Here is a 14,591-nt window from a genome sequence, read left to right on the forward strand (position 1 = left end):
ACCATGGCTCGAGTACAACAAAAAGAAGCAAAAAAATCCACTAAGGCAGAAAAGTTCAAGCCCTAGTCTTAAGAGCTTGAGCCCAACCTTAGGGTGCTCAAGCCTTTACCTAAGAGCTCAAGCACATTAGGTGTTGGAATATGAATAGTTGTTTCAGAAAAACCAAGCTTCCAGGACCTCGTGCCAGGACTCAAGGGATCGAGCACCTTTCCAAAGAGCTCGAGCCCACAACCAAAGAGCTCGAGCCCAAGACTTAGGGCTCGAGCACCATGAAGGAAGGATCGAGCACCGTTAAAGAAGAAATTCAAAAATATTCTAAGTGTTGATGAAAAAGACGCTTCGGAAAAGATTTGAAGAAATTTGGCTAGATATAGAAATTAGGGCTTAAACCCTCTACCTGAAAGCTTAACCCTTGTTCCAAAAAGCTCGAGCCTAAGCTTCTAGGCTTGAATCCTTGCTATTAAATCAGACTTTTCAGATGCGGGATTTGTCTTAGTTATATCATCTTTCATCTTAGATGTGCCCAAATTACTCTAGAAAACCTAAAAGCCCGTCAAACCTTAATAGAAATTAATTCTTCTATAAAAGAAGGCACAAGGCCACAAAAAAACTCCCTCGATTCATTTTGGATTCTCTCTTATTGTGGTGACGACTTTTAAGGTTTCTGTAGTGCTAGAAGGTGAAAATCCTAAGAAGAAAAGCGCAATCCGTGATGATGAAGATCACAACAATACAGATAATATCTTGTGTCGTCATGAGTAACTAATTCCTCTCTTAGGGCATTAATATAACCCGATCTAAGTACTATGGTTTGATTGTTCTAACTTTGGAAATTTAATGATTTATATATTTTAATTGCATAATTATGAGCAACTGAGTCAATCAATTGGTATTTTAATGAAATAATAGTTTTTAAGTAATTATTATATTGTCTTAGATATAATTGTTCTTAAATTATTCTCAACCCATTATTAATGGACGAGATGGCAGCATAAGGGCTTCTCGACATTAATAATGGAGATCATGCAATGGTGTTCCAATGGTTTTCATGAATGAATATTTTCATAGACTATGCTTAAAAAAGGTGAACTATACTGCAAAATTAGTTAGAAGTAGGTAGGTGGATAGTTCATGCTAACCGCAGATAGGTTATAGTTAGTTGAAGTTCATGAAATATCTTTCTTTAATTTATAAGTAGGTAGGTGAATGTTATTAAGTTTAATTTATATGATATATAAATTGTTAAAATTCCAAAGTTGAACGGTTGACCATAATACGAAGTTCATGGTAAAGTCAAGCCCTAAGAATCTCTCTCTCTGATCTTTTTACTTTAATTAAGTTTAATTTTATTTTTATGTTCGTGACAAACAACCAATCAAAACATCTTTTATCTCTTAATCAAACTTGGATTAATTGAAAATAAAACAATAAACACTCATCTCTCTGTGGGATTGACACCCTCAATAGAGTCCTATTCTACAAGGATTCGTACTAATGCGAGTGGTATATTTTGACACACATCAATTTTTGGCGCTGTTGCCAGGGAGATTTGTGTTTATTTTTATTTTAAATTAGTTTGTTTTGGTTTATAAGTCTTGAGACTTTTTGATATCTCACCTTATTTCTTTTTCTTTTCAAGTGCAGGAATCTAACAGCGAGGACAAAGATGCCTAAGGAAAAGAAGCTTCGGTTTCAAGACCTTTTGTGAGTTTTTACTGTTTTCTTTACTTGAAAATTTTATTTTAGTTACGGCTAGTGCAATTGGATTTAGTGCATGTTAGGTCGTCATTCTTTATCAGAACCAATAATTGTTTATGACCCTGAAATAGAGAAGACTCTTAATCAAATTAGAAGACTCAAAAAGAATTCGAATTTGTTAAGAAATTCATCTACAAATAACATGGCTGATGATAATATAGCACCAAATGGAGAACATGTGCCACAAGCACCTGTTTCTCCACCACAACCACAAATGAAGGATTACTTTATTCCTACTTCATATATATCCCCTCCGTGTTTTCAATTCCCAAACTTTATAGGGCACCTAAAACCCCGGTAATTCTTTTACCGGCGTTTAGCACTAACCGCCGGTATAGCCACTGCCGTTAGGTTTTATCAGCGTTTTTTAAGTAACAGCCAAGTTCGACTTAATTACCGACGGACATAAAACCGCCAATGAATAATGATATACTCCGGCACTTCAACCACCAATAATGTAGAATTTTTTAATCTTTAGCAGCGGTTTAAACTGCCGGTAATGTAGAATTTTTTTTATCTTTAACTGCGGTTTAAATTGTCGATAATGTAGAATTTGTTTACTTTTAGTGGCAGCTTAAACCGTCGGTAATTTACTAATTTTATAAAAAAAAAAATATTAATTCCTAGTTAGTTTACATGTTAGCAAATATTTTATTTTGTTCCATGTTCAATGAAATCAAAGATAATTTACCAATCACAACACATCCAACAACTTAAATTTGAGATGTAACATAGAAAAAAGTTGTATTAAAATTCAATAACATCCCATAACATATAAGTTTTGTTTCAAAATGTTAAGCGCTAATAATGCTTCAAAAGGAAACACCAAATCTACTAAAGCTTCAAAAGGAAATCATTCAAAGTAAAAAATCAACATTTCATTGAGAAATAGAGTAAGGCTATGTGAGTGTCTTGACAATTAATGCTTCAATTTCATCTCTCGTCTTGCTACAAATTGCTCTACATACATTTTGAATAAAAGCCATCAAGCAAAGGAAAAATAATTGAGACAATTACCATGTATGGTTAAAATAACATGATAATTAAAATCTATTGTGCTTACCGTGGATGAAGTTTCATGACCAAAAATAAATTTAATCACCAAGTGTACTTGAGGAACCAGGTACCTTCACAGTAGAATAAAATTTTAATATGCACATTCATAATAGAATATAATTATTATAAATAAACTGGGACTTATAATATTAATATAGTTAAATGCTTACAAATGTACAATAACAAGAAAATTTACCTGTACATTAGAATTTTAATGTTCCATATGACGTAAAATTATAGTCATTTTTGCATTCAAAGCTTCATATTTTTCATCGTATTCAGCACGCTTCTTCTCCACCATCTCCTTCATTTCTGTACAAGCAACACAAGTCTCCTCCTCAACTTGTGAGGTCCTCCTTATTAGCTCCGCTTTACTAGGAAATGGCCTCTAAAGACTAGTCGATATAGGTCCTAAGCCATACATCCGAACACGACCCCTTCTTTCTTCTCCCCTAACTTGGGCATAAAAAATAGTGGGGTGAAGATTCATTTGGGTTAGAAGGCTGAGTTGCAATAAGCTCTTCTAATTATGTACATAGAATGCACAAGGAAACACAAAAAGATAGAAAACATCAAATATAATAAATTTTAGTATTCAGATTTTACACTTAGGCTCCGTTTGTTTGGACGTAAAATATTTTATTAGAAAATATATATTTTTTTATTTTTTGGTCTTTGGTTGTCGTAAAATATTTACGAAGAAATAAATTATTAAAATTTAACAAAAATAACTTATTTATCAATTTTCAGCAAGTTATTTTACATGCCTCACCTAATTGGACTCGATCTCAATCTCGACATAGACCTTTTTTAAACACCGACAAAGTAAAAATAAAAGAATATTTTACCTGAACAAGAAAAATATTTTCCAAAGAGAATATTTTACGTCGAAACAAACGGAGCCCCAATCAAACTAAGTAAGAAAGAATATATTGATGGTCCAAAAAAAATACTTATAATCATTTTGGCAGCATGTTCATCCCTAGCTTTACCATCCTTCTTTCTCTTATGTGTTGCGCAAAATAGTTGAGCACGAGTTGGCGCCTTCCCTGATTCCAACTTCATTTGTTTTTTTATTTTTTATTTTTTTATTTTTTTTTTTTAATATATATATATATATATATATATATATATATATATATATATATATGTTATTATAATTATATCACAAGGATGTATAATAAAATTGTGTGACACAAGTGATTAACTTCATAAAAAATCGCGCTTAACCTTTTCAGCCTTCCGCGCATAACTCATTGTCCCAGTTGAGCGCATAACTCAAAAAAAAAAAATATATACTGATTCAACATATATATGATACTTCTGTTAAAAAACTCCAATAGAGTTTGTGTTGAAAAATAAAGATATTTGAAAACAAAATATAATAAGTGAACAAAAACAGAGAGGACATTTCTTGTACAACATACATATTGTTTTTTCTTTTTCCAATTTTTTTTTTTTTTTTTTTGTACAACACAAATGTATTTCTCTAGAAATTAAGAATTATAAATCCTGAATGAATTTATGATCGTCAATCGTCGCCCTCACTCAGAATGCAAAATTATAAGACACATGAAAGAGAGAGGGAAGATTAATGGCAGTGTTAAAGATAAAGTTTTAAAACTGCTGTTTTGATTGTGATAAATATGTAATCTTGGATATGAACTGAAGTGATGTCAGATTCAGTGGAGACCGTGGAATGGAATCAGATTACTAATAGTAAACGATCTTCAAACTTTGCGTTTTTCAATCTCATCAAATAGAGTAGGTTTCTTTTCTTTTTTTCTTTGAGGTTGTTTGTTACTCCCGACAAAAGTAGATGGTGATATTTTGCAACTCTTGAAAACTAGAGGGGGATTTAGTATACTAAAGGCCTAAAATTATATCTATTTTTTTTTTATCTTTTCTAAACTTATCACTTTTCCTCTATTGCCTTACTTTTTCTTCCTCTCATTCCCCATATTTCCTATTATATTATCCACTCACTTCTCTTTTTTCCCCTCTCACCTCTTCTCTTTTATTCTGTTATTTACTCTATTTTTTTCTCCTTAATTATTGTTCAATCCCACAGGTTGTGTCCCAAGTGTTAGAACACAATATATTGAACTAGATATATTGATCTTACAACCAATTTTTTAACCATTAGAGTTTTCATTTGGATGACAGTTAACTTTGCAATTTTTTCATTTATAAACATCTCTACTAAAAATGTTCATTTAAGTTAGAAGAACTTAAATATAAATAGAGATATTAATGTAATTATATAATAAATTGCATAAAAAGTAATTTTTTAAAAACTTTAACACAAATTTAATTAATGATTATGTATACCTAGACATAAGAAGAATGGCTTTTGTATAGAATAATCAATATAATTTCATAGAAATATGTTAAATATCAAAAGGCCACAATAGTGTTTTTTCTTAGGCCTCAAAATCCATTGAGCCGCCCGTTATGAGAGTGCATGTGTGAACTGTGGGTTTGCATTTATATGATACAATAATTTTGCTCCCAGCAAAAAATTTACTCTCATCCACACACACACACATAACACAAACACATTATGAAGGCAAAAGATTCCTTTGGACAAAAAAGTATATGTATATATCCTAAAACGCGAATCTATATATATATATATATATATATAAAATAAAAAGGAAGGAAGAGAAGGGGCAATCGAAAAAAGGCAAAGTGGGCTGGAAAATGCCGCAACCAAACAAACAAATCAAAAAAAGATGTGGAAGCCTTGTATAGTTTTTTATATTTTTGTAGCTTTTAACATGTTGAACCCAAGAAAGCCTCCCAACTAAACTAAACCAACATAAAAACCTTGTTCCTCCAAAAATCAGAAGCCATACCGGACAACATACAAATCAGCAACAACCATACCGGACAACATACAAGAAAGACCCATAATATATATATGCAATTGTTCATTTTTACCTAAGAAATTAACAAAAATAGAAGCTGATTCATTCATTGAGAAAACAAGAGAGATAGAAGTGGAGCTCTTGAGAAGAAGGGGAAATTAGGGTTTAAAGTTCTTACAAGTTACAGTAGCCCCACTCAACAACCACCACTGTTCAGATCTTCAATATGCCACCAATCGACCACCGCCGCCGTGATCCTCCCTGCGCCACACCAAGGGCACCACCAAGTCGTGAAGTCGTGGGTCAGTGAGGGAGTAGAATGGAGGCAGAGAAATTAGAGCGTTTATGTGTTAGTATATGCAATAATAAGCTACCCAAAACCTGCTTTTAGGAAAAAATAATACCGTAATAAATAAAATAATTATAATTAAATTATTACCGGCACATTTTGTATACCCGCCGGATATAATTAATTATTTTCGGCAATAGCGGCAGTTTTTTCTGAAGGCCTGAAAAAATATACTAACAACGGCATACGGATAAAAATCGCCGGTGAAAATGATGTTTCTCGTAGTGAATGCAACTCACTTTGAGGTCAAGCCTGATATGATCCAAATGCTTCCTATATTCTATGGGTTTGCAACAGAGGATCTTTATAAGCAATTGGATATGTTTTTGGAATTGTGAGAACAAAGCAAGAACTTGGTTGCATTCCCTACCACCTAATTCCATATCTACTTAGGACATGTTGCAATAGAAATTCTTGAAAAAGTATTATATTATGGGTAAAACCACACAAATGAAAAGAGAGATCATGACATTCTCCTAAATCCCAGGTGAACAACTCCATGATTCATGGGAAAAGGTATAACGATCTTCTAAGAAAGTGTCCACCCCATGATATTACTAAATGGCACTCAGTGCAAATTTTCTATGATGATCTTTCTGATTCACATAGGAACATGGTTGATGCGTCTAGTAATGGAGTTTTCCTTCATAAGAGTGTAGCTGACGATTGGAACTGTTTGAGGCCTTAAATGAAAATTTAATGCAGCACGCTTCTTCCTCTAGGTCTAGGTCTACTCCTGGAATCCATAAGATTGAAAAGTCTAGCGAGTTAACCACTCAAATAGAAGTGTTGAATCGTAGGTTTGACCAAGTCTTATCATCTAGCTATGTTTCTGTTGCTATTTAGCATGCTTCTTTGCCAAAGGAAGTATGTTCAATCTGTGCTAATTCTTCACATCTTTCTGATACTTGCCCTATGATGGGACAATCATTTGAAAATATTTATTTAGCATGCTTCTTTGTAAAGAAATATGATTGAAAGGGAATTGTGAGAAAATGATTTAGAAACGAATCAGATATCGCGAGCCCAGGGCTAACTTGACCTAGAGTGGGTGCGTCTAGGTATAGGGTGTGAAAAAGTTGACACTAAGAGTGTCAATCCCAACTTGGTAAAGTCCGTTAGTGGCTAACGTGACCTAGAGTGGGCGCAACCCGGTGTAGGGCGTGAAAAAGTTGACACTAAGAGTGTCAATCCCAGCTCGGTAAAATCAGTTAGCATAGGTGGGGATTTGGGGTTAGTTTGAGACCAAGCTCGGGACGGTTACGCAATGCATTGCATTTCATGGCATTTTGGCACCTATGATTATAACTGATTATGCGATGATAATCTTTTAAATTAAATGATGTGGATTATGACTTTAATAATTTTCCGTGTATGATCCCGACATCTTTTTCACGTTCTTTGGTTGTTGGCTCAAGGGAGTCCAAAACCGGTGTTTTAGACATTACCTACTGAGCTGTTGAGCTCACCCTTTTATCTTAACATTTTCAAAAAACCGGAGGAATATGGACGTATGACTTGTATCCACGGACTTAAACGCCGCTGTCATTCTACCTGCATTTGTGAGTTTTTTGTGATGTTAGTGATATGATGTACTATGAGTCTTGGGATGACGTATATATTTTATGCATTGACATAAGAAAGAACAATAATGCCTTAGATGACCTCGGGTTCGGGTAAAGACCCGATTAGTGATTCGGACCCTTGGGTTCGGGTCGTTACATAGCCAACCCGAAAGGGCAGTCTTACATGATTGATAAAACCAATTCTTCAGGTATTCATTATGAGCAAGTACAGGCTATTACTACATTGAGAAGTGGTAAAGTGGTTGATAACCAAGTTAAAAAAGGTCAGGAAGAAAAAGAAAGGTTTAGGATTCCCATTGATCCTATCATTCATAATTCAAATCCCAAGGATGTTCCATCAAATCCTATTCCACAAAATATCAAAAGAATTGAAGGCGAAATCACTTCTTCATTTGCTTTGAATCTTAAGACAGCTTATGAGCCAAGAGCGCCTTATTCTGAACGTCTCAAGGAACCCTCCTACTTTGGCAAGTAATAGGAGAAAATTCAAGTTATGATAGAGGTCTTTAAATAGGTCAAAATCAGTCTTCCTTTTCTTGATGCTATAAAGCAAATTCCTACCTACTCTAAATTTCTAAAGGACTTATGCACTCAAAAGAGAAAATCAAAAAGCCAAGTTTCTAAGAAAATTTGTCTCACCGAGCAAGTAAGTGATATTCTTCAATACAACATTCCTCCTAAGGATAAAGATCCTGGTGCTTCTCAAATTTCTTGCATAATTGGAAACAATGTGATAGAGCGAGCACTTCTTGATCTAGGAGCGAGTGTAAATCTTATTCCTTACTCGGTGTATGAGAATCTAGGTTTGGGAGAGTTAAGACCTACGTCGGTTGTTTTACAGCTTGTTGACCGTTATGTCAAGCAACTGAGAGGTATTGCTAAAGATATACTCATAAAAGTGTACAAGTTATACTTTCCGGTTAATTTCTTAGTTTTTTATACAGAACCGGTCCATGATTCCAAAAAGTATATTCCAGTTATTCTTAGGCGTCCTTTCCTTGCCACAACAAATGCTTACATTAACTGTAGGACTGGAGCCATGGATTTATCTTTTGGGAATATGAAAGTCAAACTAAACATCTTCAATGATATTCATCATCCGCACGATGATAGTGAATGCTTCTTCCTTGATGTTATCGATGAGTTGGTTGAGGAATCACTCCCAACTATTTTATCCAATGATCCTTTAAAAGCTTGTTTAAACCACTTCAATTATGAGGATTTTGATATTGAATCCTCAATTTCTAAAGTGAATTCATTGCTCAACTCCACTCATATCACATATTTTCCTCCATGGAAATCTAGACTTGAGCCTTTACCTCCACTTTCTAGTATTCCGCCTATTCTTTCCTTACAATCTCCACTTAAGCTTGAGCTTGAGCCACTACCGGATAAGCTCAAGTATGCTTTCTTGGGCAAAATAAAGAGGCAATTGGGTGGAGTGTGGCTAATTTAAAAGGAATTAGCCCCACAATTTGCATGCATCAGATTCATTTGGAGAAGGATTCCCGTACATCTCGGGAACTACAAAGAAGATTGAATCCCAATATGAAGGAGGTGGTTATAAGGGAAGTTGTGAAGTTGTTAGATGCGGGAATAATCTATCCCATCTCAGATAGCAAGTGGGTGAGTCCTACTCAGGTAGTACCTAAATAGTCAGGTATTACAGTAGTTAAGAATTCTGAGGGAGAATTAGTCCACAGCGTACCACCACTGGATGTTGTGTATGTATTGATTATCGGAAACTCAATTCTGCTACTAGAAATGATCATTTTTCATTACCATTCATTGATCAGATCCTATAGCGGTTAGCTAGCCAGAGTTATTACTGTTTCTTAGATAGATATTCTGGCTATAATCAGGTGGTCATTGATCCTAAGGATCAAGAGAAAACTACTTTCACCTATCCATTTGGTACATTCACATCAACAACCCTTATAATTTTAGGCAAAGGTTCGAGCACCCTGAGGTTGGGCTCGAGCTTTTGAGATTAGGGCTCGAGCTTTTCTACCTTCGTCGATTTTCTTGCTTCTTTCTGTTGTGCTCGAGCCATGGAACTGCGGCTCGAGCCTTGGCACGTGAATTCTTCCAATTTTCACCATTTTAACTCTTGGCTTGCTTAGGATGATCGGCAACAACTCTGTAAGCTTCGATATTAGTTTTTTCATCTTAAAGTCTCGGTTTTCACCATTTCTTTAGGAAAGTACCTACAAATACGAAATAAATATAAATCAGTCTAAAACTGGATAAAAGTATTACTTAAAGTCTTAACATATATATATTTAGAGGGCTCGAATATGCAATATTCAGCGCTCATCATACCCTCAAACTATTTTCACCTATCCAGAAGTTTCAGTTGAAATAAGGGTTATTGATTTTCAAACAAGGATGTTGCTAACTCGAAATAATAATGTTGTAATGCACCAAAAACAACCGTGAACAGCTTATACCAGAAGTTCTTTTAAAAAGAAAAAAGAAAAAAGAAAAGAACATCTATAAAGGATCTGTGTCTCTGGATTAAAGTTCTGCCCAATCTCCTCTGTCAAACAAAACAATTGGGGTTGAGCTCATTTAACAACTGAGTCCAATTCGATCAATCCATAACTCAGCTCATTGTACCATTCTCATGCATTTTCGACAAGCAAACATCATAAATAACAGCTCGAGTTACAAAAATGAGGATTTTATATTTATTATCAAGGCATCCTACACTGATAATTTATATATAAACTTCTCACGAATAGAATGCAGAAACAATTATTTTTGCAGAACAATTGGCGAATTTTACTTACGGTCGCAGACTTTATTTCCATTTGAAGGTTAGCATTTTGTATCTGTACAACATTATTCTCATTTACTTGGGATCAAATTAAGTACTCATAATACATTAAGAAAATGGCATCTGGGGATTCTTTCGGTAGGCTGTTGATGTAGAGATAGAAACGCAGCAAGTCCTCCTTGGAAACGGTTTTAGTGTCAACCACATCATCACTACAAGTAACCAATAAGTCTCTCAACTTCACTCTTTTTAAGCTACCACGACAAAAGGGACAGGACTCAGATCGTGTGTTCCTGTAAGTTGGAAAGAGTTTTAAGAGCATTAAGAATAAAAACCCTTCTTCAAATATCAGGCATTCAGGATGGAATAAGTGTAAAGATAAAAAGAGAAATATGAGGCATAGGGCTACCAATCACGATAGTAGTTGATGCACATTGCATGACAGCAATTAGGCAACACCATTTTCGTGCAAGGTTCTAAGCAAATTCCACATTCATCTTCTCTCTCCAAATCAATGTTGGAAAACTCATTATCTCTTTTCAGTCTCATTTTGCTTATAATCTCCATGCCGGGATTCCCATCATTCACATCGCAACTAAGTCCCCATGGAGCCGCCGAAGAGATGGCAATATAACAGCTGCAAATTTGGTTTTTGTAAAAGCAAACGCGTAAGTACATGCATAACACCGGAACTTTTCCCTCAAAATCATTTAATAAGTAGATAATCCACAAACCATAGAAGTCACTAATAGTTGCCTGCCTTCTATTTGTAGATATGTTTGGTCTTCCATCAGTGAACACCTGTAAACAGAATATAGGTCACTAAATTTAGGGACATGTGGTTTCATTACTCAGTAAAGGTATTAGGGTTTAGGGTAATTCAGAAGGAAACATTCCCAAATTTTATTTAACAATTATTTCTAAGTTTTAACAATTAATTTGGTGAAGGAATATTCTAATAAGTTATCAGTAAAAAAAAGCCATTTATTGAAAGAGTGTCCTTTTCCATTGTTCTTCTAAAGAAGCATATAGAACTCAAGTTCAATTTTTATATATTTATTTTATTTTATAATAATAATAATAAAAAAGGGATAGACAGGGAAAAGTGTGGAACCAAACCTTATATACAAGTATGTGGAAAAGGTTTAAATATTTGGGGAACAGACATGTACAGGAGCAATCCATCCATTGGATCAAAAACAAGAAGGGGGGCGCCAAGTGATTGTAAACCAATTTCATTTGAAGGTGTGAACCTCCCTTTGCTCTTGGAATTGCAACAGCCCTGCAACCAAAAATCAAAAATCAAAAGAATAAGAATTACGCTAGCCAATCAAAGCAATATTTACAATCATTGCATTTTCAATTTGATCACACTCAACAAAATAAAACTACAACGATAGCATATATCTCTACATTTCAAAATTAATCAAGGTGGGGGCCGAGGGGCACTCCGTTGCTCCAAAGTACAAGCCTCTGATAAGTTCTGCACTTTGAATTTAATTTTGAATTTCTATTAGAAATGGCTACACCTTTTCACCATCTTTGTTCCTGTTTCATCAGTAAAACACCCTTAACATGTCTTTAAAAAACAAGTGCACATATACAACAGGAAAAATTATGCGATTCTAGAGTGAGTGTGGTCTGTACAGGTCTTAGCTTTACAACTTTTAGCATGTATAGGTGCATTCAAACCAAAAATTCCCACGAGCTAGGCAGTCAGAACAATCTAATTATTTGTAGGAAAAAAAAAAAAAAAAAACAAACAAACAAACAGGATACATTTAGCTAATAAAGCACACAGGTAATCAAACCACATAATTGCTTTTGAGTCTCCAAATTGACTGAACAACTTCATCCCAATCCAAGCTTGTCTTTCCCCAAACGGAAAAATTAAAATAAAGAAAATCCTCACGAGAGATTGATTGAAACAGCCGAGATATGTTGTCAAACTAGGCACAAAAAGGAAAATCCCAAATGGGTATTTTAGTTCAAAATAGAAACCACCATATACAGAAAGCATAGCACAGAAGCCCAATTAGGGGGTTGTATTTCCTCAATTTGAATAGTCCCTATAATTGCGATGATGGTGATTGATGATCAAAACCCCAGATAGTCAAATAACATGTATATGCAGTACATATGAGTATACTTGTAATTATATATACATGCATAAATTATATTCATATTCAGATGAATTAAAAAATAGGCAAACAGGAACTGATCAAACCCATATAGAGGAAGAAACTGAGGTGAAAGAGAGCTCACAAAGCATTCGCGTGCTGTATATCAGCCTCCAAAACTTAGGGAGTCCTGGTAAGAAGACCTCCGAAGCTGGTAATACATCACTTCCATCTCTCTCTCTCTCCAAAACACACACACACACACACTCTAACTATGTTTTCAGAATTTCTCCCATCATATCCAACTAACTCATCAGGGCAATCCACAAACATGTCATCTCTAATTCCATCCTCTGGTATCGAATCAGCCCTAGTCACCAAAACCCCATCGCGCTGGTTGACACGCTCCACCTGCAGAGAACTGGGCTCCTGCAGTTGGTATTACTTAATAACATGATACATGTATAGTGTCAAAATCAGAATTAAGGAACTATTCAGCATCAAGATAACATGGAGCTTGAGATTTTTCCAGGGAACAATATTAACGAAATAAAAATTGTATAAAATACTAAATGAAACATAAGTAAGAAACAAAATAAACATAATTGAAGTGGAAAAAAAAGAAAAATAGATGAATCCACATTCTGCAACTATTTGGAATATTGGTACTGCTTCACAAATGGCTTAGCAATTTTTCAAAAAACCCGTTACTCAATAAGATCTACTAGATAAATTTGGCCACTCGCAAGTTCGGTTACTATTGATATGACAATTGCCCATTATTTTAAAAATCAAATTGAGTTATTGTTCGTTGCATACCTGAATTACTGAATCAGGCATGTCAGCTACATCAGCTGGAACTGTAAAAACTGAAACTTCTTCTTCATTGGAACTTCCAGCAGCACAGAGTGGTCGGGAGGTATCGACGGAGGAATCCACATAGACAAACCCATTCGAAAACCCTTCACCTTAATTTTCCTGAGCTCCAGAACCTCCCAAGACCTGCTCTTGATTATGATTATACGACATTCCAATCCAGAATTATTTGCTAACTGCGAAATGCAGCTGCAATCCCTTATTCAACAATATACAGATCTGAAAAAACAAAAAAGGGTTCAATTCACACTCACTCTAAAATCACAAACTCGTTCAAATTTGTCCAACCGCATTCCAATCAGTTTAGTACAGCATCATAATTTTTCTATGAATAAAATCTAATTCAATACAGCATAGCTGTGTGTGAGTGCACATATATATATATATATATATATATATATATATATCAAAAAGGAAAAAATAAATGATAAACCTAAAACAAATAAAAAGAAACCCTAGAATCGACTTGGAATGACTGGGAGACATAGATGACACTAAAAATCGTACCTGAATGTGAAATATTGTTTTGTGTTTGAGACTATATACAGTGTTGATCGTTCTTTGAATTGGCAGAAGCTTCGATTTGTTGGGTTGAAGAAGACGACCTTTTACAAGATGAATCTACAACTGCAGTACGCGAAACAGAGTAAAAAATTCCCCCAATGTTTTAACGTCATGGACTCATGACTTATGCATGAGTCCAGTGCAGAGTGCGAACGATGTCGTTTGCGTCAATGAATGATATTGTTGTCCTCACGTGACGTTTCTTTAATGCAATCGCGACGTGTGGCACGTTAAAAATTATTAGATAAAGTACAGAGACACCCTTTGTTCGCTAAAAGGACACAGGTGAAAATTTGTCTATTTTTGAACAATCACATCCTTTGTGAAATTTGTCATCCAAACAAAGTCTTAAAACGTGTGAAAAGTTCATTTTACCCTTCACTATTTTATTAAATTTAATTATAAAATATCAAAATATTTAAATGACCAATTACCCTCAGCACCCTTCTCTCCTCCTTCATCCTTCCATTTTTTCTTTTTTATATATGCGCGCGCACACACACACACAAAAGGCGGCGATGGGCGGCGGCGAGCTGTCGTTCTTGGGTTTGAGGTCACGGTAGACAATGCCCACGGTATGGAGGTGTTCGAGAGCGCAGACGATCTCGTTGGAGGGGCGGTGGCAAGTTTACT

The 14,591-nt window shown here is 34.9% G+C and overlaps 1 long non-coding RNA gene and 1 pseudogene across 2 annotated transcripts; both read right to left on the bottom strand.

Moving 5' to 3' along the window:
• Positions 1-2,387: 2,387 nt before the first annotated feature.
• On the bottom strand, positions 2,388-6,042 carry LOC132276267 (uncharacterized). Of its 2 annotated transcripts, XR_009470858.1 has the most exons (4): positions 5,863-6,042; positions 3,011-3,270; positions 2,822-2,885; positions 2,388-2,718 (listed from the first exon to the last, which is right to left on the bottom strand). It is a non-coding gene; the product is annotated as an uncharacterized LOC132276267 (long non-coding RNA). The 2 variants fall into 2 exon arrangements; XR_009470857.1 differs by having other exon boundaries at positions 2,388-2,885.
• Positions 6,043-10,282: 4,240 nt separating this feature from the next.
• Positions 10,283-14,069, bottom strand: LOC132276268 (E3 ubiquitin-protein ligase AIRP2-like; annotated as a pseudogene).
• Positions 14,070-14,591: the final 522 nt, after the last annotated feature.

The sequence above is a fragment of the Cornus florida genome, unplaced genomic scaffold, assembly GCF_030987335.1.
Source record: "Cornus florida cultivar Cherokee Brave unplaced genomic scaffold, ASM3098733v1 CherokeeBrave_3.0.0_Hap2_Chr10, whole genome shotgun sequence".
Classification (NCBI taxonomy): Eukaryota; Viridiplantae; Streptophyta; class Magnoliopsida; order Cornales; family Cornaceae; genus Cornus; species Cornus florida.